General features: G+C 45.4%; 1 protein-coding gene across 1 annotated transcript in view; it reads left to right on the plus strand.

Moving 5' to 3' along the window:
- Window positions 1-8,727: 8,727 nt before the first annotated feature.
- LOC135516394 (equilibrative nucleoside transporter 2-like) overlaps window positions 8,728-27,256 on the plus strand; it is a 33,793-nt gene continuing 15,264 nt past the window's right edge. The window contains exon 1 of the mRNA XM_064940670.1: window positions 8,728-9,035. The gene's annotated coding sequence lies outside the window, so the exon portion shown is untranslated. The remainder of the gene's footprint in view (window positions 9,036-27,256) is intronic.

A 27,256-nucleotide genomic window follows, 5' to 3' on the forward strand; every position in this document is an offset into this window, starting at 1 on the left:
AGCATCCCCTATAAGCAGGCGGGTTAAAATCTGTCTTCGGGGACCTGCAGCCGTTTCATGTATTTGCACTATTTCCATAGCTAGCTCACCTGATTCATCTAGTCACCTAAGCATCAAGCCCTTGAATAGGTGAGTTGGGTCAAGGCTACAACAAAATTGTGAAGCATCTGGGTGGGGTCCCCAAGGAGAGGTTTGAAAACCACTACCCTATAGTCTGCAGGCTGTAGTATGCAATCAAGTCTTTGATAAAAGCATTCTTCATTGTGCCACCTAAAGGGACATTTTAACTCAGAGAAAAATACGACATGGTAGGTTCATGGTGCCAGGCTAATTTCAACCACCAATGCACTCCGTGATAAAACAGACCAAAGCACTCTTCCATCCTCAAGGCATATATTATTTTGGCAACTGATTTCAATGTTTCATTGATTCTCATTTATTATTTGGTCTTTTCACAGAGAAGGAAAAGGAGAGTTGTAAATTATGCAGATGATTGTATTAAAGAGGAGGATGATTGGATTAAAGAGAATGAGGACATCCTAGAGCAAACCCATGGAAGTGCAAGTGTTCGGCGAGTAACCATATTTAGTTTTGTGAAGTGGAATGTTCAGTGCTCACTTAATAGCACTCAATGAATAGTCAGAACCAAATGATTCAGTTATTTTACAATTGAAACATTGTGTTTTAAAATCAACAAATCATTCTTCTCCATGTTTTTTGCAGATTGATACTTCAGTCAATCCACTCAGTGATTTGTCAGATTTGAACAGAGATTCTTTTCTCATTTTGCAGCCAAGAGAATTACATGGCTAGGATAACAGAGTTTGAGAAGCAGATTATGGTCTGTTAAGGACAAACAACAGGATTGTTGGGGGATACCAATGCCAACAGTGGTGGAAAAAGTACCCAATTGTCCTACTTGAGTAAAAGCAAAGATACACTTTTACTTAAGAAATTTTCTATTAAGTTAAGTCACCCAATAAAATACATCTTGAGTAAAAGTCTAAAAGAATTAGGTTTTAAATATACTTGTAAAGGCAAAAATATACTTAAGTATCAAAAGTAAAAGTACAAGTATAAATAATTTCACATTTTTTATATTAAGCAAACCACAATATTTTTATTTTACATTTACGGATAGCCAGGGGCACACGCCAACACTGACATAATTTACAAATTAAGCATTTGTGTTTAGTGAGTCCGCCAGATCAAAGGCAGTAGGGATGACAAGGGATTCACACTGAAATGTAATGGGTATTTTGTGTATCAGGGAAAATGTATGGAGTAAAAAGTCCATTATTTTCTTTAGGAATGTCTCAATTTACATCAACATAGCTCAGGCAGTAGGAAGCTCTCTCATCCATTTATATGTAGATGATAGTCCAATACTCAGCTGGTCCCTTCCCGGATTTTGTGTTAAATACTCTACAACAAGCTTTCCTAGTGTCCAACAAGCTTTCTCTGCCCGTAACCTTGTTCTAAACACCTCCAAAACAAAAGTCATGTGGTTTGGTAAGAATGCCCCGCCTCCCACAGGTGTTATTACTACCTCTGAGGGTTTGGAGCTTGAAGTAGTCACCTCATACAAGTACTTGGGAGTATGTCTAGACGGTGCACTGTCCTTCTCTCAGCACATATCAAAGCTGCAGGCAAAAGTTAAATCTAGACTTGGTTTCCTCTATCGTAATCGTTCCTCTTTCACCCCAGCTGCCAAACTAACCCTGATTCAGATTACCATCCTATCCATGCTAGATTACGGAGACATAAGTTATAGATCGGCAGGCAAGGGTGCTCTCGGGCGGCTAGATGTTCTTTACCATTCGGCCATCAGATTTGCCACCAATGCTCCTTATAGGACACATCACTGTACTCTATACTCCTCTGTAAACGGATCATCTCTGTATACCCGTCGCAAGACCCACTGGTTGATGCTTATTTATAAAAATCTTAGACCTCACTCCCCCCTATCAGAGAGATCTACTGCAGCATTCATCCTCCAAAAACAACACATGTTCTGCCAGTCACATTCTCTTAAAGGTTCCCAAAGCACACACATCCCTGGGTTGCTCCTCTTTTCAGTTCCCTGCAGGTAGCGACTGGAACTAGCGGCAACAAACATTCAAACTGGACAGTTATCTCAATCTCTTCATTCAAAGACTCCATCATGGACACCTTACTGACAGTTGTGGCTGCTTTGTGTGATGTATTGTTGTCTCGACCTTCTTGCCCTTTGCTGTTGTCTGTGCCCAATAATGTTTGTACCATGATTTGTGTTGCTACCATGTTGTTGTTATGTTGTGTTGCTACCATGCTGTGTTGTCCTGTGTTGCTGACTTGCTATCTTGTCTTGGGTCTCTCTTTATGTAGTGTTGTCTCTTGTTGTGATGTGTGTTTTGTCCTAATATTTATATTGTATTTATTTTTAATAATGTAAATTGTAAATTTGTAAATTTGTCCTTAACTGACTTGCCAAGTTAAATAAAGGTGAAATAAAAAAAGTACAAGTTGTAATAAAATATAAATTAAGTACAGATACCCCAAAAAACTATGTAAGTAGTAGTTTAAAGTATTTTTTTCTTAAGTACTTCACACCACTAAATGCCAAGAAGAAATAGAATAATACAACTAATCTGGATGGGCAGTGAACAAGAGCAAGAGTACAAGCAAGTCAGGACGGTTAACGGTTGAGGTACAATACACTGTTGACAAAAAGGAGAACCTTTGAGGAAGTCCGAGTAATGGCAGAGGAAATGTTTTTCCCAAATGGACTTTCAATTAGAAAAAGACAACTGAATGACTATCATAGAGAAATCAGATAGGTATTCTCAAGTAAACAATTCAAGCACTGTGGAGGAACGATATGAGACAGCCAGCTGATCGTCCTCGCAGTGGCAGACCACGTGTAACAACACCTGCACAGGATCGGTACATCCGAACATCACACCTATGGGACAGGTACAGGATGGCAACAACAACTGCCCGAATTACACCAGGAACACACAATTCCTCTATCAGTGCTCAGACTGTCAGCAATAGGCTGAGAGAGGCTGGACTGAGAGCTTGTAGGCCTGTTGTAAGGCAGGTCCTCACCAGACATCACCGGCAACAACATCGCCTATGGGCACAAACCCACCATCACTGGACCAGATAGGACTGGCAAAAAGTGCTCTTCACTGACGAGTCGCGGTTTTGTCTCACCAGGGGTGATGGGTCGGATTCGCGTTTATCGTCGAAGGAATGAGCACAACACCGAGGCCTGTACTCTGGAGCGGGATCAATTTAGAGGTGGACGGTCCGTCATGGTCTGGGGCGGTGTGTCACAGCATCATCGAACTGAGCTTGTTGTCAGTGCAGGCAATCTCAACGCTTTGTGTTACAGGAAAGACATCTTCCTCCCTCATGTGGTACCCTTCCTGCAGGCTCATCCTGACATGACCCTCCAGCATGACAATGCCACCAGCCATACTGCTCGTTCTGTGTGTTTTCCTGCAAGACTGGAATGTCAGCGTTCTTCCATGGCCAGTGAAGAGCCCGGATCTCAATCCCATTGAGCACGTCTGGAACCTGTTGGATCGGAGAGTGAGGGCTCGAGCCATTCCCCCCAGAAAGGTCTGGGAACTTGCAGGTGCCTTGGTGGAAGAGTGGAGTAACATCTCACAGCAAGAACTGGCAAATATTGTGCAGTCCAATAGGAGGAGATGTACTGCAGTACCTAATGCAGCTGGTGGCCACACCAGATACCGACTGTTACTTTTGATTTTGACCCCCCCTTTTGTTCAGGGACACATTATTCAATTTCTGTTAGTCACATGTCTGTGGAACTTGTTCAGTTTATGTTTCAGTTGTTGAATCTTATGTTCGTACAAATATTTACACATGTTAAGTTTGCTTAAAATAAACGCAGTTGACAGTGAAAGGACGTTTCTTTTTTTGCTGAGTTTATTAGAGATGGGTCGTTCGCAAACGAGTCGGCTCTAAGAGCCGGGTCTTGTAGGTGAAAGTTGGGAGCCAGCTCGCGTATCCGAATAGCCTAATCTATTTATAAAAAAATAAGGATATGAATAATCAAAAGATTTAAATGAATAGAATTAACTAATTCAAAGAATTAAAATATAAAATAATATAGGCCTAAATGCTCAAGCGCACACATTCGTTCTGACTGTCTGCTCAGACTAACAGCCTCACCTGTTGTTCCTGTCAATCAGACACGCAGTGTCAACCAATGAACCAAAGATGCGTGAGGGAGGGCCGAGCCAATTCACTCACAGTCACACACTTAGCAGCTGAGGAGAGAGAGGAAGGACAGCTGTGAAAACAACAGCTAGAAAATGAGTCGGAAGCACAGTAGCATTTGGGTGCATTTTAGTAATGTAGATCATGTTAGAGCACAGCGTAGAATTTGCCAAAACAAAATCTCATATAAAGCCGGTTCTACACACAACCTACACCGGCATATGCAAACTGCACCCAACTGTGAAGCTAGCTGTAGCGGAGCTTCAAGAAACTAGCGGGCCTGCTAGTGATAGTGGTGGAGCCAGCAATGTGTCCAGTCAGTCAAGTAGGCCTACTCCTGGACCCACAGCAACACAGTCTTCTATGGACCAGTTTATGCCAAAGTCTATGTCTGTAGCAAAACAAGGCCAAATTGATATTGCATTGGCTAAAATGATTGCCAACAATTTCCAGCCATTTTCGATCATGGAGATCAGAGGTTTTAGAAATTATAGCAATAGTCTAAATCCAATGTACACAATTCCAAGCAGGAAAACCCTTTCAAAATCACATATTCCACAACTGTACGAGAGGACACAGGCTTCAATGTGGGAAAGAGTCCAAATGGCTACTGCAGTTTGCCTTACTGTTGGACATCAAGGGGAACCACTTCTTATATGTCAGTTACATGTCACTTCATTGACGATTTTTCGGTGTCTAGCTGTCTTCTGGACTGCTTTTAGTTCAGTGACAGACACACCTCAGAGAACTTGGCAGAGGAACTGTTGAGAGTGGCCAGAGAATGGCAAGTAGATGGAAAGGTGGTCTGTTATGTTAGCTAACATAACCAAAGCCATGAAAATGTTTAAATGGACCCATCATCCATGTCTTGCCCACACAATCAACCTGATTGTAAGAGATGCTCTGAAGGTGAAGAAGCCCACTGTGGACAAAGTTAAAGCAGCTGTGGAATACTTCCACAGGGTACAGTAGGTGCTGAAAAACTAAACTCTACACAACGCCAGATGGGCATGCCTGAGCTGAGGCCTTAACAAGACTGCACTACAAGGTGGAATTCAACATTTTATGTGTTGAAGCGGTTTCTTGAGTCAAAGGATGCCATCATCTCTACCCTGGCCATTGTCAATGCACCTGTTGATGCTCTGACCCAAAAGGAATGGGAGGTGGTGGAGGAGGTGTGCAGAGTCCTGGAACCCTTTGAGCAGGTCACTGTGGAGAACAGTGGAGAGAGGTAGAGTAAGCAGTTATTACTACATCATTATTTAATCCAATTTTATATATGTACAGTTGAAGTCGGAAGTTTACATACACCTTAGCAAAATACATTTAAACTAAGTTTTTAACAATTTCTGACATTTAATCCTAGTAAAAATTCCCTGTCTTAGGTCAGTTAGGATCACCACTTTATTTTAAGAATGTGAAATGTCAGAATAATAGTAGAGAGGATGATTTAAGTTGGGTGAATTTTGTCCCATTCCTCCTGACAGAGCTGGCATAACTGAGTCAGGTTTGTAGGCCTCCTTGCTTGCACACACACCTTTTCAGTTCTGCCCACAAATTTTTTATAGAATTGAGGTCAGGGCTTTGTGATGGCCACTCCAATACCTTGACTTTGTTGTCCTTAAGCCATTTTGCCACAACTTTGAAAGTATGTTTGGGGTCATTTTCCATTTGGAAGACCCATTTGTGAAAGCCTTAACTTCCTGACTGATGTCTTGAGATGTTGCTTCAATATATCCACCTAATTGTCCTTTCTCATGATGCCATCTATTTTGTGAAATGCACCAGTCCCTCCTGCAGCAAAGCACCCCCACAACATGATGCTGCCACCCCTGTGCTTCACGGTTGCGATAGTGTTCTTCTGCTTGCAAGCCTCCCCTTTTTCTTCCAAACATAACGATGGTCATTATGGCCAAACAGTTCTATTTTTGTTTCATCAGACCAGGGGACATTTCTCCAAAACGTATGATCTTTGTCCCAATGTGCAGTTGCAAACCGTAGTTTGGCTTTTTTATGGAGGTTTTGGAGCAGTGGCTTCTTCCTTGCTGAGCGGCCTTTCAGGTTATGTCGTTATAGGACTCGTTTTACGTGGATATAGATACTTTTGTACCTGCTTTGTACCTGCTTCCTCCAGCATCTTCTCAGTTTTTGCTGCTGTTCTGAGATTGATTTGAACTTTTCGCACCAAAGTACGTTCATCTCTAGGAGACAGAACGTGTCTCCATCCTGAGCTGGCTGTGTGGTCCCATGGTGTTTATATTTGCGTACTATTGTTTCTACAGATGAACATGGTACCTTAAGGCATTTGGAAATTGCTCCCAAGGATGATCCAGATTTGTGGAGGTCTACAATTGTTTTTCTGCGGTCCTGGCTGATTTCTTTTGATTTTCCCATGATGTCAAGCAAAGAGGCACTGAGTTTGAAGGTAGGCCTTGAAATACATCCACAGGTACACTTCCAATTGACTCAAATTATGTAAATTAGCCTATCAGAAGTTTCTATATCCATGACATAATGTTCTGGAATTTTCCAAGCTGTTTAAAAGCAGTCAACTTAGTGTATGTAAACTTCTGACCCACTGGAATTGTGATGCATTGAAATAATCTGTCTGTAAACACTTGTTAGAAACATTACTTGTCATGCACAAAGTAGATGTCGTAACCGACTTGCCAAAACTACAGTTAACAAGATATTTGTGGAGTGGTTGAAAAACAAGTTTTAATGACTCCAACCTAAGTGTATATAAACATCTGACTTCAACTGTATATGAGCAGTAGATGAGAATGTAGTATCAGTAGACAAAATATGAACCTGAACTCATAATTTACTGTTCTCTTGTTTCAGCTATGTGACAGCCTCAAAAATGATACTCCTGTGTAAGGGTCTGCAGCGAATCACAGCCCGCCGCTAGAGAGAAGCAAATGTAACCATAGGACATGTGACAGAGTTGATGGACACCCTATGTTCATCAATGGACAGAAAGTTCCACAGAATGGAATATGATCATGCGCTATCAGAAACCGCTGCACTTGACCCCAGGTTTAAGAAGTTAGCCTTCAGTGATGCCAGAGCGATCGAGGAGGCTCTTCAAATAATAACCTCAGCAGCAGGGAGGGACAGCCCCAGCAGTCAGCTGGCTCAGGCACCAGGGCAACAGGAAGAAGAGGAAGGGACAGCCCCAGCAGTCAGCTGGCTCAGGCACCAGGGCAACAGGAAGAAGAGGGAGGGACAGCCCCAGCAGTCAGCTGGCCCAGGCACCAGGGCAACAGGAAGAAGAGGAAGGGACAGCCCCAGCAGTCAGCTGGCTCAGGCACCAGGGCAACAGGAAGAAGAGGGAGGGACAGCCCCAGCAGTCAGCTGGCCCAGGCACCAGGGCAACAGGAAGAAGAGGGAGGGACAGCCCCAGCAGTCAGCTGGCTCAGGCACCAGGGCAACAGGAAGAAGAGGGATCAGATGGAGCAGAAGCACCAGCAGTAGTGCCACAAACGTCTGCTGTTTGGATGCTGTTTGACGAGAGAGCAACTGGGGATGCAGCACGAAGGAATCCCTCAGCAGATGCCATAATGGAGGTCCGATCCTATTTGGAGGAGCTGATGGAAGAACAAGGCCTCTGTCCACCCACAGCTTACTAAGTCATGACAGGGAGACTCTGCATAGTGGCCACACCCGTTCCCTCTGAGAGGGTCTTCTTGAAAATGGGACAAATAATTACTGAGAGAAGAATTCGCATCAGCCCCTCGAAAGTGAGGCAGCTTGCTTTTCTCTTGCTTTTCTGAATGCAAATCTCTCATAAAAGCAAAATATGGTCAGCATTGCTGTGTTGCTGGTTATAACATGGCAATAGAGAACAGAGAGAAAAGAGGGACCAGTTTAATGTTTTAAGTGGGATGCTACAGTTTTGCACACGATTTATTTTTCTTTGATATGGTGCATTATTCTATTATTATGTTGTTCAGATTGTACTCGTTTTGAATTGTTACATTTATATGCACTTTGTTTATATACATTAAAAAAGTTATACTTTAAATGCACATGTGTAAAAACATCCTTTTTATATTTATTTCAATTTGTGGGATGCTGCAGTTTTGCAAATTGTTATTTATTTTTCTTTGATATTGTGCAATATTCTATTATGCTGTTCAGATTGTATTCGTTTTAAATGGTTAGATTTATATGCACTTTGTTTATATACATTACAAATTTATAATTGAAATGCAAATGTTTAATAGTATTATGTTACATAACAAACCAATGCATTTTTAAATACATTGTGGTTAAGGTAGATTATGATTTAACTAAATAATTGTTTTCACAGCAATCATAGTCAAACTATCGCAAACGGTTTGACTTGAAAAAATACAAACCTATTTTTTTTTCAAGAGCCGTTTGGGAGCCAAAAGAGCCGAGCCGAACGAGCCGGCTCAGGAATGCCTATCACCACCTATTGCCGATGGCCGAAAAACTAGTAGTGCGCTATGATGGCATATGGGGAGGGGCATCCGAGCAGTGAGCTATGTTGTATTTGGTTGTATGTGTAACTTCTTATTTATACCTCAGTGTGTGTAAATCCGAGTCGGGGAGATGATGAAGATTAGCCTACGCTCTATGTAAAATTGTTACAGCAGCACAGCCATTCGTAACTATTTGGCGCTCGCGCAACGTGGAGCGAAAGCCTACATTTATCGTGTTACATTTTGTCCTACATGTTATCGCTTTGGTTTTTAGCAACAACCGTCTTTTTTTGTTGCGTTGCAATAATGAAAACACAGTGATTTGACTGCCGCACTTCTCATCTCTACAAGGTTAGTAGGCGTGACTTGACTCATCTTGCCTACACCACGATTTGACATGAAAGGCGGGAATTAATTGTTACAGTGTTAAACTTAATTGTAGCAATGAATTGTTTTACAATCGTGTAAACGGGCAACAGTGCATACGTTGGGCAGGTTTTCTTTATTATTGGTCGTTAGGTGATGCGACACGACAGCGGCTCTTGTTCGCCTGGCTGCGCGGTTTCTGTGACGGATAAATGGGCCTCTGCTCTCTTATAATATTGCTAGAATAACGTCGCTTGCTACAACGGTCAAATGGGTTGTTTAGTGAAATTAGATGATTGGAAATGTGCGGACGGGATTTTTTTTTCTTTTTCTCAAAATCACATTCCCAACGTCTTTAGGCTGAGCACTTACTCAAAATACATATGCCAACGCAGGCATGTTGTCATTCACACATGACTAAATCTTACATAACAGCCATGTGTGGATTACAGCCTGCCTCGGTTGGCATATGCATTTGGAGTAAGTGCTCAGCCTAAAGACGTTGGGAATGTGATTTTGAGAAAAAAAATAAAAATCCCATCCGCGCATTTCCAAGTGACTAAAAAAAGTAACTAAACAACCCATTTAACCATCACTCACAGAGAGGCAGCTGTCTATATACAGACTCAAAATCATTGGCCACTTTAATAAATGGATCACTTGTCACTTTAATAATGCCACTTTAATAGTGTTTACATATCTTGCATTACTCATCTCATATGTATATTCTGTATTCTATTCAATCTATTGCATCTTGCCTGTGCTGCTTGGTTATCGTTCATCCATGTATTTATATGTACATACTCATATTCCACCCCTTTACTTAGATTTGTGTGTATTAGGTAGTCGTTGTGGAATTGTTAGATGACTTGTTCGTTATTACTGCACTGTCGGAACTGGAAGCACAAGCATTTCGCTACACTCGCATTAACATCTGCTAACCGTCTGTATGTGACCAATAAAATTAGATTTGAGATATATATATATATATATTTATGCTTACTCTGGCAATGGGGTCCAGAGCGTAATGAGGGTTTGGCACAATAGCGGAGTTTGGATTTGGAAGCCAAATCTAGCTCCATCCATCCCCATGCGCCTCCCAAATGTAACAATGGCCTTCTCCCATTTGACTGTCTGCCCATCTCATTGCATTACTGTTTGAATAGTGTCAAACGACCTAAAATATATATATATATATATATATATATATCTTTCTAGATATATTAGCATACTTTCAATATCCTCCCTCAAAAAAGTAGTCAAATTTTGAGTGCTCATTTAATGTTCAAAGCATCTGACCTGTGTTTTTATTTTCCACCTGGACGTAGCCCTAAACCATGTCAAAATATGTAGAATAGCAGGAAATTAGCTTTAAAATATTAAATGTCCTCCCTTCTAGGGTTTGTGCCAGTGGGCAAGGAAATTCACACAGCAAATCTCACTCCAAACTTTCTTCAAAAGTTGTCAGCCCTGAAAATACTGTGTTGATGAATTGCAGGTGGCCAGTCCACCTGCATTGTGTGTGTGAGCTTTGCGAAATAAATGTACACATTATTCAATTGTTTCACCCAAACTGCTTGCGTGCGCCAAGGGCGTCTATATAGCCAGGTTATATTTTAGATGCACGATGCGCTGCAAGCTCCGCCTCTCCCAGCTACTCATTGGTTTTTAAAAGCATGTACACAGGTGGGTGATTAAAAGATGAACTAGGTGTCCAGTTGGTGGCGGTAATGCACCTTAAATTTGTTTGCCAACCGCCATATAAAATCCACAGAAGAAGAAGACAGATGAAGGAGGAGAGATTTATCAAAGAAAACAGACAAAGCTAACCTAGGTTTCCTCTTTTTATCTGTGGATTAATTGTCGGAGTAGAGAACACAAGATTTTGTTTGAATCAAGATGGGTCAAAATTCTACAAAGATCCAGTTGGTAGAGCATGGTACTTGCAACGCCAGGGCTGTGGGTTCGATTCCCACTGGGGACTTGTACGAAAAAAATATGAAACTGTAAGTCGCTCTGGATAAGAGCGTCTGCTAAATAACAAAAAATTTGAATTTCAGGTAAAATAACAACCCAATGTTTATTTTCCAGGACAAAATAGCTAGCCACATCAAGCTAGCTAAATGTCCATGAATGTTTCATGTGTGTTTCGACCTATCTCCAAATTAATATAGTTGGTTCACAGTTGATTAACCAATGAGTAGCTGGGAGAGGCGGAGCTTGCAGCGCATCGTGCATTAACCTGCGTGTCATGAACATGTCTGGTGGAGATAGACAAAATCAACATGCACAGGATGGTGCACGTGCGGAGCCTGTCTGATCAGCTTGTTACACCTCGTTATTGAGCAAAATGGTATGCAGCATATGTATGCAACAAAAGTTCAACATTCACCTTCTGCAATCATTTCTGTCAAGCCGTCTACACATACAATTTTTAGTGTTTTTTTTTGTTGTTGAATTTTACCCCCTTTTTCTCCCCAATTTCATGGTATCCAATTGTTAGTAGCTACTATCTTGTCTCATCGCTACAACTCCCGTACGGGCTCGGGAGAGACGAAGGTTGAACGTCATGCGTCCTCTGATACACAACCCAACCAAGCCGCACTGCTTCTTAACACAGCGCACATCCAACCCGGAAGCCAGCCGCACCAATGTGTTGGAGGAAACACCGTGCAACCTTGGTTGGCATGCACTGTGCCCGGCCCTCCATCGGGAGTCGCTGGTGTGCTATGAGACAAGAATATCCCTACTGGCCAAACTCTCCCTAACCCAGATGACGCTATGCCAATTGTGCGTCGCTCCACTGACCTCCCGGTCGCGGCCGGTTACGACAGAGCCTGGGCGCGAACTCAAGAGTCTCTGGTGGCACAGCTGGCGCTGCAGTACAGCGCCCTTAACCACTGCGCCACCCGGGAGGCGCTACACATACAATTTGATGCATGCGTTTGATAAATCGAAAGTATGCACCACACAGAACGCATTGCAACTGCTTCTGCAATGCGATGCTGCAAGGCAAATGGAGCATTCCATTGGAAATGAATGTACAGTACCAGTCAAAAGTTTGGACACACCTACTCATTCAAGGGTTTTTCTTTATTCTTACTATTTTCTACATTGTAGAATAATAGTGAAGACATCAATACTATGAAATAACACATATGGAATCATGTAGTAACCAAAAAAGTGTTAAACAAATCTAAATATATTTGAGGTTCTTCAAAGTTGCCAACCTTTGCCTTGATGACAGTTTTGCACACTTGGCATTCTCTCAACCAGCTTCACCTGGATTGCTTTTCCAACAGTCTTGAAGGAGTTCCCACAGATGCTGAGTTGGCTGATTTTCCTTCACTTTGTGGTCCAACTCATCCCAAACCATCTCAATTGGGTTGAGGTCGGGTGATTGTGGAGGCCAGGTCATCTGATGCAGCACTCCATCTTGATCAGATAGCCTTACACAGCTCGGAGGTGTGTTGGGTCATTGTCCTGTTGAAAAATGCCCCACACCAACACACCTCCTTCTCCATGCTTCACGGTGGGAACCACACATACGGAGATCATCCGTTCACCTAGTTTCTCACAAAGACACAGCGGTTGGAACCAAAAACCTCACATTTGGACTCATCAGACCAAAGGACAGATTTTCACCGGTCAATGTCCATTGCACATGTTTTTTGGCCCAAGCAAGTCTCTTCTTCTTATTGATGTCCTTTAGTAGTGGTTTCTTTGCAGCAATTCGACCACGAAGGCCTCTCCTCTGAATAGTTTTATTTTTTATTTTTTACCTTTATTTAACCAGGCAAGTCAGTTAAGAACAAATTTTTATTTTCAATGACAGCCTGGGAACAGTGGGTTAACTGCCTGTTCAGGGGCAGAACAACAGATCTGTACCTTGTCAGCTCGAGGGTTTGAACTCGCAACCTTCCGGTTACTAGCCCAACGCTCTAACCACTAGGCTACCCTGCCGCCCCAAGTTGTTGATGTTGAGATGTCTGTTACTTGAACTCTGTGAAGCATTTATTTGGGCTGCAATTTCTGAGGCAGAGGTAACTCTGGGTCTTCCTTTCCTGTCGTGGTCTTGAGAACCAGTTTCATCATAGCGCTTGATGGTTTTTGCGAATGCACTTGAAGAAACTTTCAAAGTTCTTGAAATGTTCCGTATTGACTGACCTTCATGGAACCCTACTAATTCCATGACTGGTCTATCGATGTTACAGCACGAGGAGGCAAAAACAGAGTTTCCCACATCGCGACGTCCCTCTAAGGCCATTCTGCTAACTTGCTAGCCCCGGCCTGCTAACTGCTAGCTTGCTAGCCATGGCCTGCTAACTGTCTGAATCGCTGTGTCCCCAGCCAGCCCAACCACTCACTGGACCCATACAATTCACTTGGCTGCTCATGCCTCTCCCTAATATCAATATGCCTTGTCCATTACGGTCCTCGTTAGTGAATACTGTGTTATTTCACTGTAGAGCCTCTAGCCCTGCGCAATATGCCTTAAACAACCGTGTTGTTCCATCTCCCACATATGCGATGACATCACCTGGTTTAAACGTCTCTAGAGACTATCTCTCATCATTACTCAATGCCTAGGTTTACCTCCAATGAACTCTTTTCCTACCATTCCTTTGTCTGTACATTATGCCTTGAATCTATGCTATCGTGCCCTGAAACCTGCTCCTTTTACTCTCTGTTCCAAACGTGCTAGACGGACAGTTCTTATAGTCTTTATCGATACCCTTATCCTACTTCTCCTCTGTTCCTTTGGTAATGTAGAGGTTAATCAAAGATCTGCAGTGCCTAGCTCCACTCCTACTCCCCAGGTGCTCTCATTTGTTGACCGTGGTAACAGTAAAAGCCTTGGTTTCATGCATGTTACCATTAGAAGCCTACTCCCTAAGTTTGCTTTATTCACTGCTTTAGCACATTCTGCCAACCCGGATGTCTTAGCCGTGTTTGAATCTTGGCTTAGGAAAACCACCAAAAGCCCTGAAATTTCCATCCCTAACTATAACATTTTCCACCAAGATAGAACTGCCAAAGGGGGCGGTGTTGCAATCTACTGCAGATATAGCCTGCAGAGTTCTGTCTTACTATCCAGGTCTGTACCAAAACGAGCTTCTACTTCTAAAAATTTGCCTTTCCAGAAACAAGTCTCTCACCGTTGCCGCTTGCTATAGACCACCCTCTGCCCCCAGCTGTGCCCTGGACACCATATGTGAATTGATTGCCACCCCATCTATCTTCTGAGCTCGTGCTGCTAGGTGACCTAAACTGGGATATGTTCGCCATCCTACAATCTAAGCTTGATGCCCTCAATCTCACACAAATGATCAATAAACCTACCAGGTACAACCCAAAATATGTAAACACGGCACCCTCATAGATATCATCCTAACATTACGGGCATCCGTAATGGGTCTGCGGTCAAACGACCACCCCTCATCACTGTCAAACGCTCCCTTAAACACTTCAGCGAACAGGCATTTCTAATCGACCTGGCCGTCATTGAAAATAAGAATTTGTTCTTAACTGACTTGCCTAGTAAAATAAAGGTAAATAAAACATCCTGTCAGTAGAGGATGCCTGGTTATTCTTTAAAAGTTCCTTCCTCACCATCTTAAATAAGCATGCTCCGTTCAAAAAATGTAGAACCAGGAATAGATATAGCCCTTGGTTCACTCCTGACCTGTCTGCCCTTGACCAGAACAATAACATCCTGTGGCGTTCTGCATTAGCATCGAATAGCCCCCCTAATATGCAACTTTTCAGGGAAGTTAGGAACCAATATACACAGGCAGTTAGGAAAGCTAAGGCTAGCTTTTTAAACAGAAATTTGCATCCTGTAGTACAAACTCAAAAACGTTCTGGGACACTGTAAAGTCCATGGAGAATAAGAGCACCTCCTCCCAGCTGCCCACTGCACTGAGACTAGGAAACACTGTCACTACCGATAAATCCACAGTAATTGAGAATTTCAATAAGCATTTTTCTACGGCTGGTCATGCTTTCCACCTGGCTACCCCTACCCCGGTCAACAGCCCTGCGCTTCCCACTGCAATTCGCCCAAACCTCCCCCACTTTTCCTTCACCCAAATCCAGATAGCTGATGTTATGAAAGAGCTGCAAAATCTGGACTCCTACAAATCAGCCGGGCTAGACAATCTGGACCCTCTCTTTCTAAATTATCTGCCGAAATTGTTGCAACCCCTATTACTAGCCTGTTCAACCTCTTTCATATCGTCTGAGATTCCCAAAGATTGGAAAGCTGCTGTGGTCATCCCCCTCTTCAAAGTGGGAGACACTCTAGACCCAAGCTGCTACAGACCAATATCTATTCTACCCTGCCTTTCTAAGGTCTTTGAAAGCCAAGTTAACAAACAGATTACCGACCATTTCGAATCTCACCGTACCTTCTCCGCTGTGCAACCTTCTCCGCTGGTTTCAGAGCTGGTCATGGGTGCACCTCAGCCACACTCAAGGTCCTAAACGATATATAATAACCGCCATCAATAAGAGACATTACTGTGCAGCCGTATTCATCGACCTGGCTATGGCTTTCGACTCTGTCAATCACAACATTCTTATTGGCAGACTCATAAGCCTTGGTTTCTCAAATGACTGCCTCGCTTGGTTCACCAACTACTTCTCTGATAGAGTTCAGTATGTCAAATCGGAGGACCTGTTGTCCAGACCTCTGGCAGTCTCTATGGGGATGCCACAGGGTTCAATTCTCGGGCCGACTCTCTTCTCTGTATACATCAATGATGTCGCTCTCGCTGCTGGTGATTCTCTGATCCATCTCTATGCAGACGACACCATTCTGTATACCTCTGGCCCTTCTTTGGACACTGTGTTAACTAACCACCAGATGAGCTTCAATGCCATACAACTCTCCTTCTGTGGCCTCCAACTGCTCTTAAATGCAAGTAAAACTAAATGCATGCTCTTCAACTGATCGCTGCCCGCACCTGCCCGCCCGTCCAGCATCACTATTCTGGACGATTCTGACTTAGATTATGTGGACAACTACAAATACCTAGGTGTCTGGTTAGACTGTAAACTCTCCTTCCAGACTCACATTAAACATCTCCAATCCAAAAAAAATATCTAAAATTGGCTTCCTATTTCGCAACAAAGCACCCTTCACTCATGCTGCCAAACATACCCCCGTAAAACTGACTATCCTACCGATCCTCGACTTCGGTGATGTCATTTACCAAATAGCCTCCAACACTCTACTCAACAAATTGGATGCAGTCTATCACAGTGCCATCCGTTTTGTCACCAAAGCTCCATATACCACTGCGACCTGTATGCTCTCGTTTGCTGGCCCTCGCTTCATACTCGTCGCCAAACCCACTGCCTACAGGTCATCTACAAGTCTCTGCTTGGTAAAGCCCCACCTTATCTCAGCTCACTGGTAACCATAGCAGCACCCAACCATAGCATGCGCTTCAGCAGGTATATATCACTGGTCACCCCCAAAGCCAATTCCTCCTTTGGTCGCCTCTCCTTCCAGTTCTCTGCTGCCAATGACTGGAACGAACTGAAAAAATCTCCCTCACTAGCTTTAAGCACCAGCTGTCAGAGCAGCTCACAGATCACTGCACCTGTACATAGCTCATCTGTAAATAGCCCATCCAATCTACCTTATCCCCATACTGTATTTATTTATTTATCTTGCTCCTTTGCACCCCAGTATCTCTACTTGCACACTCATCTTCTGCACATCTACCATTCCAGTGTTTAATTGCTATATTGTAATTACTTTTCCACCATGGCCTATTTATTGCCTTACTTCTCCTATCCTACCTCATTTGCACATGCTGTATATAGATTTTTCTACTATATTATTGATTGTATGTTTGTTTATTCTATGTGTAACTCTGTGTTGTTGAATGTGTCGAACTGCTTTGCTTTATCTTTATCAAAGCTGTCATCAAGGCAAAGGGTGGCTACTCTGAAGAATCTGAAATATAAAATACATTTGATTCGTTTAACACTTTTTTTGGTTACTACATGATTCCATATGTGTTATTTCATAGTATTGATGTCTTCACTATTATTCTACAATGTAGAAAATAGTAAGAATAAAGAAAAACCCTTGAATGAGTAGGTGTGTCCAAACTTTTGACTGGTACTATTCATTTCCAATGGAACGCTCCGTTTGCCTTGGAGCATTGCGTTGCAGAAGCAGTTGCAATGCGTTCTGTGTGGTGTATACGTAGGATTTATCAAACGCATGCATCAAATTGTATGTGTAGACGGCTTGACAGAAATTATAGCAGAAGGTGAATGTTGAACTTTTGTTACATACATATGATGCTGCTGCATACCATTTTGATTGGTACTGTGCTTCCGTTGTACCTAAACGCAATGACGCTGTCCGTGTGATCGAGGTGTTAGGCCATGCCCTCATGGTCGTCATTCAGCCAGTCAGCCTTTACAAATGGAATCTGTCACATCATCCGCCTTGACAAAGTGCTTGGTCACTCCTTCATGGAAATCATCACCAAGGAGATGTAGGCTATCTTTGAATATTCATCATGTTGAATGGAAATTGCTGTCGTCCACCATGCGACATTGCTGCTTACTAGACACCACATGGCCAAGATTGACACAATGGAGGATTACTCCTACTCCCTGATAGGTGATAAACCACGTGGCTTTTACTCCATTTCCTCTTGGTGACCAGACAGGTTTATTTCATACGGGTTTCTGCCATATGATTTGGAACTGGAAATGTTCAGCACTGAAAATCTACAGTTCTACTGAGAAGGGCCCAAATTATTATTTTTGGGATCACAATTTTCCCCACCGATAGATTCCATCAATGTAATTGTCTGCATAATTTACAAATCCCCCATATATTTTTTAGTACATATGTATTCCCTTATTTTCCCCTCACCCTACCACCCCTCACCTAATTGGAGCAAACTAATGGACAACAACAGGCTTCTACATCCAGCTTATACATACTATATACATTTTACGGACACAGTATATTTTACAATAATGATATTTTGTTTGTTTTTAGTCCCACACTTCAGCTCCCATCTATCTGAACACATCCAGTTTTCATGTCTATTTGCCATATATTTTGATGTTGTTGTGATGTTCCACAACAGTTCTGAACCTTTTCTATTCTCGTAGTTTCTACAGATTGTAAATGAAAGATAAACCTTTTTGCTAAGAGTATTATTGATCGATTGACTATGACTTTTTAAATCACTAAGCAGTGCTATTTGCAGAGTTGGCTCCAGGTAAATGTTGCAATTCTTCAGCCATTTCTGAACCTGCGACCAAAAACAGGCTACTTAAGGACAGTACCAAAACAAATGATCTAATGACTTTGCCTCCTCACAGCAAAATCTGAAGAGCTGGTATGGTTGTCTCACCCATATATATAACATTATATTGGTTTCAAGAATTCTGTATAATTTAAATAGAAACATTTTTGTGCAAAGTTTTGAATCCAGCTTAGTTTTGTGTATCAGTTCATAAACCATGGGCTCAAGCTGGCTAGATTTACATCTAGGTTATTTTGATTGTCTCCCTGTATAGCCTAAATAAATTAGCCTAATACGTAAAATGAGCTATTTGTGTACATTTATTTGAAAAATATTTTAATGGAGACGAATTGAGAAAATTCCATGTTTTTATCATGTTAGATATGAAAACAGAGACCGTTTGAACAGATGGAAGGCCTAATCTTTCTGGTTTTGTTATGGCAGTAACAACTAGGGCAGTTGGTGCTCGGAGACACTGATATATTTGGTAGTGGAGCAGCTGTCTGGTTTACTAGAGGCTGGAATGACAAGGTGTGGGGGGAGTAAAGAGACATTTACACATTGCTATGACACGTTAATGGCTTGGGAAAACTGGAAAATAACTCTTTGTAGTCCTGTTCAAATGTCCGCAATAAAATCATTTCAATTTGATGGAAGGCTGTTCTGTATAGAAAACATCCTGCTTCAAACCTGCTCAATCGTGGCTTTAAATAACTGGAATGAATGACATTTACCCTACTAATAGGTCTGTGGTTGCTAGGCTGCCAGTGTGTCTTCTAGAGGCGTTGAAATGGTGCCTGGGGCTGCTTTAGGGCAGTGACAGCCTTTCGAGAAAATAGCCCAGGCTCACCTTTGCACACATGATTTATTCAGGAGACAAAGGGTGGTGTCCTGTTCATGGAGATCCTGAGCGCCCTGCTTCCCTCACCACAGAGCAGCAGCATATTTCCAACCCCACTCTGACGGCTCTGGGCTGCTACACCTCCACTCTATCCACCCACCTTCACTTCACCTCCACTCTATCCACCCACCTTCACTTCACCTCCACTCTATCCACCCATCTTCACTTCGCCTCCACTCTATCCACCTACCTTCACTCTATCTACCCACCTCCACTCCACCTTGATCCTCAATCCACCCACCTTCATTTCACCTCTATCCTCTATCTACCTACCTCCACTCTATCCACCTACCTTCACTTCACCTCTATCTACCAACCTCCACTCCACCTCTATCCACCCACCTTCACTTCGCCTCCACTCTATCCACCTACCTTCACTCTATCTACCCACCTCCACTCCACCTCTCTCCACCCACCTCCACTCCACCTCTATCCACCCACCTTCACTTCGCCTCCACTCTATCCACCTACCTTCACTCTATCTACCCACCTCCACTCCACCTCTCTCCACCCACCTTCACTTCACCTCTATCCACCCACCTCTATCCACTCCACCTCTATCCACCCACCTCCACTCTACCTCTTTCCACCCACCTCACCTCTATCTACCCACCTCCACTCCACCTCTATCCACCCACCTTCACTCTACCTCTGTCCACTAACCTCACTCCAGCCCTGTGTACTCCAGTAACAACAATTAACCTGTGGGCCAGAGTCAATGGCATTGCTGGGACTGTAAGTATAGCTTGATAAGATTCAGGTTTAGCTCTTTGTGTTCTGTGTTTGTTCCGTTTTGTGTGTGGGGTAGTGTACTAGGGTGTGTGTGTGTGGGGTAGTGTACTAGGGTGTGTGTGTGGGGTAGTGTACTAGGGTGTGTGTGTGGGGTAGTGTACTAGGGTGTGTGTGTGGGGTAGTGTACTAGGGTGTGTGTGTGAGGTAGTGTACTAATGACTTTCCGTGTGCTGCTCTAGGGAACCACACTGCACTGAGACGTTAGTAACCTGCCTCACCAGATTTAGAATCTGGCCTCCCTAAATTTAGTATCCGGCCTCCCCAGATGTAGTATCCCGTCTCCCCAGATGTAGTATCCCGTCTCCCCAGATGTAGTATCCCGTCTCCCCAGATGTAGTATCCCGTCTCCCCAGATGTAGTATCCCGTCTCCCCAGATGTAGTATCTTGTCTCCCCAGATTTAGCATCCTTTCTCCCCAGATGTAGTATCCGGCCTCCCCAGATGTAGTATCCCGTCTCCCCAGATGTAGTATCCCGTCTCCCCAGATGTAGTATCTTGTCTCCCCAGATGTAGTATCCCGTCTCCCCAGATGTAGTATCCGGTCTCCCCAGATGTAGTATCCCGTCTCCCCAGATGTAGTATCCCGTCTCCCCAGATGTAGTATCCCGTCTCCCCAGATGTAGTATCTTGTCTCCCCAGATTTAGCATCCGGCCTCCCCAGATTTAGCATCCTTTCTCCCCAGATGTAGTATCTTGTCTCCCCAGATGTAGTATCCCGTCTCCCCAGATGTAGTATCCCGTCTCCCCAGATGTAGTATCCGGCCTCCCCAGATGTAGTATCCCGTCTCCCCAGATGTAGTATCCCGTCTCCCCAGATGTAGTATCTTGTCTCCCCAGATGTAGTATCCCGTCTCCCCAGATGTAGTATCCGGCCTCCCCAGATGTAGTATCCGGCCTCCCCAGATGTAGTATCTTGTCTCCCCAGATGTAGTATCCCGTCTCCCCAGATGTAGTATTCGGCCTCCCCAGATGTAGTATCCCGTCTCCCCAGATGTAGTATCCCGTCTCCCCAGATGTAGTATCTTGTCTCCCCAGATGTAGTATCCTGTCTCCCCAGATGTAGTATCCCGTCTCCCCAGATGTAGTATCCCGTCTCCCCAGATGTAGTATCCGGCCTCCCCAGATGTAGTATCCCGTCTCCCCAGATGTAGTGTCCGGCCTCCCCAGATGTAGTATCCCGTCTCCCCAGATGTAGTATCCCGTCTCCCCAGATGTAGTATCTTGTCTCCCCAGATGTAGTATCCGGCCTCCCCAGATGTAGTATCCCGTCTCCCCAGATGTAGTATCCCGTCTCCCCAGATGTAGTATCCGGCCTCCCCAGATGTAGTATCCCGTCTCCCCAGATGTAGTGTCCGGCCTCCCCAGATGTAGTATCCCGTCTCCCCAGATGTAGTGTCCGGCCTCCCCAGATGTAGTATCCCGTCTCCCCAGATGTAGTATCCCGTCTCCCCAGATGTAGTATCCGGCCTCCCCAGATGTAGTATCCCGTCTCCCCAGATGTAGTATTCGGCCTCCCCAGATGTAGTATCCGGCCTCCCCAGATGTAGTATCCCGTCTCCCCAGATGTAGTATCCCGTCTCCCCAGATGTAGTATCCTGTCTCCCTAGATGTAGTATCCTGTCTCCCCAGATGTAGTATCCGGCCTCCCCAGATGTAGTATCCCGTCTCCCCAGATGTAGTATCCCGTCTCCCCAGATGTAGTATCCCGTCTCCCCAGATGTAGTATCCCGTCTCCCCAGATGTAGTATCCCGTCTCCCCAGATGTAGTATCTTGTCTCCCCAGATTTAGCATCCGGCCTCCCCAGATTTAGCATCCTTTCTCCCCAGATGTAGTATCTTGTCTCCCCAGATGTAGTATCCCGTCTCCCCAGATGTAGTATCTTGTCTCCCCAGATGTAGTATCCCGTCTCCCCAGATGTAGTATCCCGTCTCCCCAGATGTAGTATCCCGTCTCCCCAGATGTAGTATCCGGCCTCCCCAGATGTAGTATCCCGTCTCCCCAGATGTAGTGTCCGGCCTCCCCAGATGTAGTATCCCGTCTCCCCAGATGTAGTATCCCGTCTCCCCAGATGTAGTATCTTGTCTCCCCAGATGTAGTATCCGGCCTCCCCAGATGTAGTATCCCGTCTCCCCAGATGTAGTATCCCGTCTCCCCAGATGTAGTATCCGGCCTCCCCAGATGTAGTATCCCGTCTCCCCAGATGTAGTGTCCGGCCTCCCCAGATGTAGTATCCCGTCTCCCCAGATGTAGTGTCCGGCCTCCCCAGATGTAGTATCCCGTCTCCCCAGATGTAGTATCCCGTCTCCCCAGATGTAGTATCCGGCCTCCCCAGATGTAGTATCCCGTCTCCCCAGATGTAGTATTCGGCCTCCCCAGATGTAGTATCCGGCCTCCCCAGATGTAGTATCCCGTCTCCCCAGATGTAGTATCCCGTCTCCCCAGATGTAGTATCCCGTCTCCCTAGATGTAGTATCCTGTCTCCCCAGATGTAGTATCCGGCCTCCCCAGATGTAGTATCCCGTCTCCCCAGATGTAGTATCCCGTCTCCCCAGATGTAGTATCCCGTCTCCCCAGATGTAGTATCCCGTCTCCCCAGATGTAGTATCTTGTCTCCCCAGATTTAGCATCCGGCCTCCCCAGATTTAGCATCCTTTCTCCCCAGATGTAGTATCTTGTCTCCCCAGATGTAGTATCCCATCTCCCCAGATGTAGTATCTTGTCTCCCCAGATTTAGCATCCGGCCTCCCCAGATTTAGCATCCTTTCTCCCCAGATGTAGTATCTTGTCTCCCCAGATGTAGTATCTTGTCTCCCCAGATGTAGTATCTTGTCTCCCCAGATTTAGCATCCGGCCTCCCCAGATTTAGCATCCTTTCTCCCCAGATGTAGTATCTTGTCTCCCCAGATGTAGTATCCGGCCTCCCCAGATGTAGTATCCCGTCTCCCCAGATGTAGTATCCCGTCTCCCCAGATGTAGTATCCGGCCTCCCCAGATGTAGTATCCGGCCTCCCCAGATGTAGTATCCGGCCTCCCCAGATGTAGTATCCTGTCTCCCCAGATGTAGTATCCGGCCTCCCCAGATGTAGTATCCCGTCTCCCCAGATGTAGTATCCTGTCTCCCCAGATGTAGTATCCCGTCTCCCTAGATGTAGTATCCTGTCTCCCCAGATGTAGTATCCGGCCTCCCCAGATGTAGTATCCCGTCTCCCCAGATGTAGTATCCCGTCTCCCCAGATGTAGTATCCCGTCTCCCCAGATGTAGTATCCCGTCTCCCCAGATGTAGTATCCCGCCTCCCCAGATGTAGTATCCCGTCTCCCCAGATGTAGTATCCCGCCTCCCCAGATGTAGTATCTTGTCTCCCCAGATGTAGTATCCCGTCTCCCCAGATGTAGTATCCGGTCTCCCCAGATGTAGTATCCCGCCTCCCCAGATGTAGTATCCCGTCTCCCCAGATGTAGTATCCGGTCTCCCCAGATGTAGTATCTTGTCTCCCCAGATGTAGTATCCCGTCTCCCCAGATGTAGTATCCCGTCTCCCCAGATGTAGTATCCCGTCTCCCCAGATGTAGTATCTTGTCTCCCCAGATGTAGTATCCCGTCTCCCCAGATGTAGTATCCCGTCTCCCCAGATGTAGTATCCCGTCTCCCCAGATGTAGTATCCGGCCTCCCCAGATGTAGTATCCCGTCTCCCCAGATTTAGTATCCCGTCTCCCCAGATGTAGTATCCGGCCTCCCCAGATGTAGTATCCTGCCTCCCCAGATGTAGTATCCGGCCTCTCCAGATGTAGTATCCCGTCTCCCCAGATGTAGTATCCCGTCTCCCCAGATGTAGTATCCCGTCTCCCCAGATGTAGTGTCCGTCTCCCCAGATGTGGTATCCTGTCTCCCCAGATTTAGTATCCGGCCTCCCCAGATGTAGTATCCCGTCTCCCCAGATGTAGTATCCTGTCTCCCCAGATTTAGTATCCCGTCTCCCCAGATGTAGTATCCTGTCTCCCCAGATTTAGTATCCCGTCTCCCCAGATGTAGTATCCCGTCTCCCCAGATGTAGTATCCCGTCTCCCCAGATGTAGTATCCTGTCTCCCCAGATTTAGTATCCGGCCTCCCCAGATGTAGTATCCCGTCTCCCCAGATGTAGTATCCTGCCTCCCCAGATGTAGTATCCCGTCTCCCCAGATGTAGTGTCCGGTCTCCCCAGATGTAGTATCCCGTCTCCCCAGATGTAGTATCCCGTCTCCCCAGATGTAGTATCCTGTCTCCCCAGATGTAGTATCCCGTCTCCCCAGATGTAGTATCCCGTCTCCCCAGATGTAGTATCCTGTCTCCCCAGATGTAGTATCTGGCCCCCCCAGATTTAGTATCCTGTCTCCCCAGATGTAGTATCTGGCCTCCCCAGATGTAGCATCCGTCCTCCCCAGATGTAGTATCCCGTCTCCCCAGATGTAGTATCCCGTCTCCCCAGATGTAGTATCCCGTCTCCCCAGATGTAGTATCCCGTCTCCCCAGATGTAGTATCCCGTCTCCCCAGATGTAGTATCCCGTCTCCCCAGATGTAGTATCCGGCCTCCCCAGATGTAGTATCCCGTCTCCCCAGATGTAGTATCCCGTCTTCCCAGATGTAGTATCCCGTCTCCCCAGATGTAGTATCCCGTCTCCCCAGATGTAGTATCCCGTCTCCCCAGATGTAGTATCCGGCCTCCCCAGATGTAGTATCCGTCTCCCCAGATGTAGTCTCCCCAGATGTAGTATCCCTCTCCCCAGATGTAGTATCCCGTCTCCCCAGATGTAGTATCCGGCCTCCCCAGATGTAGTATCCGGCCTCCCCAGATGTAGTATCCCGTCTCCCCAGATGTAGTATCCCGTCTCCCCAGATGTAGTATCCCGTCTCCCCAGATGTAGTATCCCGTCTCCCCAGATGTAGTATCCCGTCTCCCCAGATGTAGTATCCCGTCTCCCCAGATGTAGTATCCCGTCTCCCCAGATGTAGTATTCGGCCTCCCCAGATGTAGTATCCCGTCTCCCCAGATGTAGTATCCCGTCTCCCCAGATGTAGTATCCTGTCTCCCCAGATGTAGTATCCCGTCTCCCCAGATGTAGTATCCCGTCTCCCCAGATGTAGTATCCCGTCTCCCAGATGTAGTATCCCGTCTCCCCAGATGTAGTATCCCGTCTCCCCAGATGTAGTATCCCGTCTCCCCAGATGTAGTATCCCGTCTCCCCAGATGTAGTATTCGGCTTCCCCAGGTGTAGTATCCCGTCTCCCCAGATGTAGTATCCCGTCTCCCCAGATGTAGTATTCGGCCTCCCCAGATGTAGTATCCCGTCTCCCCAGATGTAGTATCCCGTCTCCCCAGATGTAGTATCCCGTCTCCCAGATGTAGTATCCCGTCTCCCCAGATGTAGTATCCCGTCTCCCCAGATGTAGTATCCCGTCTCCCCAGATGTAGTATCCCGTCTCCCCAGATGTAGTATTCGGCCTCCCCAGGTGTAGTATCCGGCCTCCCCAGATGTAGTATCCGGCCTCCCCAGATGTAGTATCTTGTCTCCCCAGATGTAGTATTCGGTCTCCCCAGATGTAGTATCCCGTCTCCCCAGATGTAGTATCCCGTCTCCCCAGATGTAGTATCCCGTCTCCCCAGATGTAGTATCCCGTCTCCCCAGATGTAGTATCCCGTCTCCCCAGATGTAGTATCCCGTCTCCCCAGATGTAGTATCCCGTCTCCCCAGATTTAGCATCCGGCCTCCCCAGATTTAGCATCCGGCCTCCCCAGATTTATCATCCGGCCTCCCCAGATTTAGCATCCGGCCTCCCCAGATTTAGCATCCGGCCTCCCCAGATTTAGCATCGGGCCTCCCCAGATTTAGTATCCGGCCTCCCCAGATTTCGTTCTCAGTTTTTTACTTAATGATTTTGGTCACTTTTCTGATATTTGTTTCTGTGACATTGTATATGAAAGTTAAGATACATCTAATGGCATTTCCCAATGGTCCATTTTCAACAAAGAAACGACTCATTTGGACATAGCAAAATGCTCTGCATTTGAAGGGAAATGGAGGGTTGGAAAAGTAATGAAAATCAGAAAAGATGAGTGGAGCTGATGATTAGTAGACCATTGTTATGTTATGTCTTACTGTTCAAGTGTTGGACAAAGCGTTTTTCCTATCACCCTTTCATATCTCATCATATATCCAAAAATCCATAATTGTTTCTATAGAACACATATTGTAACAGATTATATTTAGGTTTTAAACCTCAAAGTACCAATTCATCTTCTTACACATTATTTGCATAGCTAAGTCATAATACTAATCCCTGACATCAATTTGCAAGCTGAACATTAAGGTCGGGCCCCTGGGTCTGAACCCCGCCCTGTGCAACTGGGTCCTGGACTTCCTGACGGGCTGCCCCCCCCTCCTGATCCTCAACACTGGGCCCCCACAAGGGTGCGTGCTCAGCCCCCTCCTGTACTCCCTGTTCACTCTTGACTGCGTGGCCATCTATGCCTACAACTCAATCATCAAGTTTGCAGATGACACAACAGTAGTAGGCCTGATTACCAACAATGACGAGAGCCTACAGGGAGGAGGTGAGTGCCTTGGTAGAGTGGTGCCAGGAAAATAACCTCTCCCTCAACCTCAACAAAACAAAGGAGCTGATTGTGGACTTCAGGAAACAGCAGAGGGAGCACGCCAATATCCACAGTGACGGGACTGCAGTGGAGAATGTGGAAAGTTCCTCGGCGTACACATCACTGACAATCTGAAATGGTCCACCCACACAGACAGTGTGGTAAAGAAGGCGTAACAGCGCCTCTTCAACCTCAGGAGGCCGAAGAAATTTGGCTTGGCACCTAAATCTTTTACAGATGCACAATTGAGATCAACCTGTATGACCGCCTGGTACCTCAACTGCACCGCCCGCAACCGCAGGGCTCTCCAGAGGGTGGCGCGGTCTGCGCAACGCATCACCGGGGGCACACTGCCTACCCTACAGGACACCTACAGCACCCAATGCCACAAGAAGGCCAAAAAGATCATCAAGGACATCAACCACCCGAGCCACGTCCTATTCACCCAGCTACCACCCAGAAGGCGAGGTCGGTACAGGTGCATCAAAGCTGGGACAGAGAGACTGAAAAACAGTTTCTATCTCAAGGATGACTGTTAAATAGCCATCACTACCCAGCTAGCACCCGGTTACTCAAACCTGCACCTTAGA

The sequence above is a fragment of the Oncorhynchus masou genome, chromosome 27 (assembly GCF_036934945.1).
Source record: "Oncorhynchus masou masou isolate Uvic2021 chromosome 27, UVic_Omas_1.1, whole genome shotgun sequence".
NCBI classification, from domain to species: domain Eukaryota; kingdom Metazoa; phylum Chordata; class Actinopteri; order Salmoniformes; family Salmonidae; genus Oncorhynchus; species Oncorhynchus masou.